At 45.3% G+C, this 5049-nt stretch overlaps 1 pseudogene; it reads left to right on the forward strand.

Moving 5' to 3' along the window:
• The first annotated feature begins 424 nt into the window (after nucleotides 1–424).
• Nucleotides 425–1472, forward strand: LOC109676333 (cytoplasmic protein NCK2 pseudogene; annotated as a pseudogene).
• The last annotated feature ends 3577 nt before the right edge of the window (nucleotides 1473–5049 follow it).

Genomic DNA, 5049 nt, shown 5'->3' on the forward strand with positions numbered 1-5049 from the left:
ATCCCCCTATTCAGGTGGGGTCCCTCGGGCAGGTGGGATCCTCCTGGGCAGTGGGGCCGCCCCGGGGCTGGTGGGGTGCCCCCAGGCAGGTGGGGTTCTCCTGGGCAGGTGGGTTACCTCTGGGTAAGTGGGGTCCCCCTGGGAAGGTGGGGTCCCCTTGGGCTGGTGGGAAGAGGGAGTGGCAGAAAGAGCTGTCCTCTGACCTTGGCAGGCAGCCCATGACAAAATCTCACAGGTTTATCTTCTCCAATGTCCCAGATGACGGTTCTCTGCTAAGATTTGCATCGGATTTGAGAGTTTGCAGGATCCCTGCTACTTTGCAACCTCAGAGGTGCCATCAGCCTAAAAACTCATCTTTTTTAAAGAGTTGTGCATTTTGTAGTCACCTCTCATAGCTGTGTGCCAAAGAATGACTCCATGAAAGATGGCAGAAGTGTTTGTCATAGTCAAGTAGGACTACACTGCCCGGCAAGACCAAGGGGTAGGCATCAGGAAGAATGAGCGTCTGTGACTGCTGGACGACTCCACGACATGGTGGTGAGTGAGGAATGTGGCCAACAGGACGGGCTATGATCAGTCCAACTAGGTGGAGTGCAAAAACAGCCTGGAAAACAGCCTGGTGAAGACCCTCAAGGTCATGCTAGGCCTTGGCAAGATGTGTCCCTGATGCCCTGCACACCCTTGGTCAAGCTCACCCACCTGGCTGAGTGGGAGGATGAGCTGTCTCTGGTGAAGGGCTCATGTATCACAGTCATGGAGAAGTGCAGCTATGGCTGGTGGTGCTGCAGCTTCGATGGGTGGATCCTGTGTTTCCTCCAACTACATGCTGGAGGAGGTGGACAAGGTGGCCACTGAGGCCCTGATCTTCCTGAGACTGCGCGGGGCCTCCGCACTGAGCAAAGGGCAAGGCACTGGTACATGCCGCACATGGTGCAGATGCTGTGCTCCTTCAACTCGGTCACCTCAGAGGAGCTCAACCTCAAGAAGTGAGACACTATGAAGGTGATCAAGAAGCCTAAGAATGACCCTAGGTGCCAGAAATTAAAAAATGCCTGGGGCCAGGTGGACTTGGTTGCTAAGAACCATGTGGTGGTCTTCAGTGACAGGCCGGTCCTGCACCCTGTGCACGCCACAGAGATCAGCCACACTGGACACTCATCCAGAGGGAGCTTTGCAGGTGGGAGTGGTGCTATGGCAATTTGATGTGCCACCAGGCCCAGTGTGTGCTCAAGGAGCGGGATGTAGAGGGTGACTTCCTCATTAAGGACAGCGAGTCCTCACCCAGTGACTTCTCGGTGTCTCTCAAAGCATCAGGGAAGAACAAGCATTTCAAGGTGCAGCTTGTGGACAATTACTGCATTGAGCAGTGGTGATTCCACAGCATGGACGAGCTGGGGGACACTACAAGAAGCCACCCATCTTTACCAGCAAGCACAGGGAAGAAGCTCTACCACGTCAGAGCCCTGCAGTGACAGTGGCATGTGGCATCTCTGCCCCACCAGCTCCAGGCCTCTTCTCCCACAGAGGATTTGTGGCCAACCAGCCTGGCTTGTCTCTGCAGCCTGGTCTGTCTTTCTGTTCAGCTGTGTTAGTCTCCCATCTACCACCTCCAGCCTGGCAGCCCCATGCACACCTCCTAGCCACTTTTAGGAAGGGGAAGGTGGAGGAGGTGAGTCCTAGGCTTGGCCTGGGCCCCTAAGTGGCTCCCAGCCCCTACAGGGAGGTGGCTCTTGCAGATAGCAATACTGGAACCACCAGAGAGATGGCAGTAAAGAAGCTGTCCAGTGCCTCTGAGGTGGTGCTCACAATAAAGAGGATTTTTGTGAGAGTCAATCTGCCGAAGAGGGAAGCAGTGATGCAGAAAGACAAATGTTTCAATAATTGACTCCACACCCGTCATCCACATAGTGCTTTTCCCTCTCCTCCTTTGGCTTGTTTGAATTTTGCGATTATGTATTTAATTCTCAAAGCAATATGCATCTGTAGCTTTTTGTTGACACTAATAGCATGATTAAGGAAAACAGCTGATCTTTGGGGAAGGGGAGCTACCAATATGTCATACACATACACTATATATACAGTGTATGTGTATATATACATATATATATATATATATATATAATTTGCTTTACAGGGGACTTTTTCAGGGTTTACAAAAGAATATGTAACTGGTAGTAAGAAACACAGAATGTTTATGAAGAAATTGCATTTTATTTTCTCTGTACATTTGAACTTCTTTACAGTTGAATATACAGTCTTGCAATAACATGTTCCTATAATTGAAGAAGGGGTCTTGAGATCCTCTAAACTTGCATACCCAGTTTTTTGGCTATCATAATTAAAAAAAGAATTATGGCAAAAATATAAAAATAAAGGAAAATCATTTATGACAGTATATAAAGTAAAACACAGTACATCAGGGAGAAAAAGGAAGGAAAATAAAGAACACAATATAAAATGATTATGGAGGCTAAGAAAAATATACTTCCTATTTTATGAACTTCCTAACCACCAAGGAAAGCAGAAATTTAACAACATACAATTTACAGTCATCAAATAGAATCAAGGCACAGTGTCTGGAGAAACACGGCTCTCAAGAGAAGCCTCCTATTAGTCATTATGTGAGAATTCTGAGTGTGTGGTAAACAGGAACCTCAATCACACGCATAGCATGGACTGAACTAGGATCTAGATTTCTTGTGAAAGATTAAGCCACTGGTTAAAGTTAAGGGAACTGTTTAATGTACTATAGTTTTGGATGCTTTATAACAATACCAATAGGCTAATCTTAAAATAAGTATCTTTCTATTCTATTCATTAGAAATAGAATGTACTCCGTTGACACATCACTTGAGTAGCAGGGGGCAGGTGAAGTCATGTTGATGTCCAGGTGTTGAGAAGTTTGCCATCTAACACACATTTACGCTGTGGAGACAAGATGGTGCTCACATACACCGGAAGAAACACCATCCCCAGGTAAGGCATTGACTCCTAGCAGCTGGAAGATCTAAGAACAGAAAACTCACTTCTGATGCTGTGTCTTGAGTTTCTTCCAGCCCAAATTCTCTTCAGGTACTGAAACTGACACATTTGTGTGCCCAGTGATGACCTCTTGCAAAATAGGATCCTTAACAGGGAAAGAAAACACATCTTGTAATAAATTAAGTCATCCAAATGAGCATACTTGAGGTATAGCCTCCCTTGTCTCACTTTCCAAGATTTCCATGTGAACTGTGCACCAAAAACACCCTGTAGGATGATGGTTTCCTAAGGCATAGTTCCAGATTTGAATCTTTACTTATGTTGAAAGCTACAGACCCCAAAATAAAACCTTATTCAATGATAAAGCAGGATACCTCACATCTACTTATTAGAAACCTAGTAAGTAGAGACCTGTGTGTCATGGCCACGTATGTCATCTTGTCTTGTCAAATGGTCCCAGTGAACCACATTCTTGGTAACCCCACTTGCAGTCCATCCAGACTGGGCTCTGATTCACATTAGCCCATAAAATTCAGCAGAGGTGACATATGTCAGTTCCACTCCTGCCGTTTCTGAGCAACAGTAACAGGCTTTGCAAACCTCCTTTCTTAGCTGTTTTGGGGGATGCCCAGGTGACTCTGTAAGCACAGGGTGTCCTTACACATGAATAAGATGGTGAACCTGAGTTCATGTCCTGGCAAAGTCGATGATTCAAGACGCTGGACAAGAAGGTAAGAGTAAAGAAAACACAAAGTTTGTTGAAAGGATAGCAAAGCTCTCTAATGGGTGGGACTTAGTGAAAGCCTAAATCAAAGAATAGCTGAAGTCTAAGGGGTAATATAGGGTTCTGCCTGACTTAGGCACCTCTGCTCTACTTTGAGGTTACATCTGTAATTGAATGTCTGATTAACTTCTTGCTGAGCCCAACCATCTGGTTCCCCCTCCTCATTTTTATCAGACTGGACATTCCAGGACAATCTTATTAGTCCATCCTGTTTTTAGGCCATCATATACATTTTACGACTACCACTTGTTTCTTTAGTGAGACCCACCATTTACATTTATAACCCTTGTCTGCTATCTTCGGAAAGTTTGCTGTGCTATCTTCCTTAAGAAATGTCTTCTCGTTTCTTTACATGTTTGTCTTAAAGATGCTTCTCTGTCTCCCTTATCTAGGAAAAAAAACCCACTCTATTTTATTATCTGGGTGAGAAGCCCACTCCTCATGTCTCCTAGATGTTTGCTTTTAAGGATAACTTCCTGTCTCTTTTATCTAAGACAAAGTGACTTTTACTATCTGTTCCCTTTATGTTCTCAGGGTCACTTTTGCCATTTATTCCCAGAGTCAGTTCTGCTGTTTCTCTGCCCTTTGCCTTCCTTACCTTTGCTCCCCTCAAAATAGCATTACTGTTACTGGCAGGTAGACTCTGTGACCAGAAGACTTCCAAATACTTTGTGTCTCGCAGGGAAGAATCCATCACAGGAATGTGAGTGTAAATGGAGTTTATTAAAAGTCAGGGAAGGGAAATACAAAAGGGAGCATGGTGGGCACAGGTGGTATCTGGAGGCAGAGAGAGAGAGTCCTTCTCTTCTCCAGATGCTTTTAAAACCTACACTAATCTATGGGAGAGGAGGAGCCAAGTGATTCCCATCCAATAATCAATGATTGGGGAAGGGCATAGGTGTTTCCCTGGCCAGGTGAGGGCAGTCCCAGAGTCAGTGTGTAGTTAATTTTAGATGAATATTTTTCTAAGTCCTGAACTTTTCCTAATTTTAATCTGTCTCATTACCAGTTGGGGAGGCTGAGGCTCAGGAAGGTCAACACAATGGCCGGAACTACATGCAGAGTGCACATGCTTGACATCCAGACAGCTTGGGGGTAGTAGTTGTATATTATACAAAGTGATGTCTAAATGGAAATGGAGACTCCACAGGCCAGTTACTTGCTGGGTACACAGAATAGGTGGATAAAAAAGCCGGTGTCAAGGCTGTTATCTTTCTGATCCTGAGTATGTTAGAAGTTACATGTTTGGGCAGCAAGAACTTGGCTGCCCTACTTTAGTAAGG

The sequence above is a fragment of the Castor canadensis genome, chromosome 2 (assembly GCF_047511655.1).
Source record: "Castor canadensis chromosome 2, mCasCan1.hap1v2, whole genome shotgun sequence".
Lineage (NCBI taxonomy): Eukaryota > Metazoa > Chordata > Mammalia > Rodentia > Castoridae > Castor > Castor canadensis.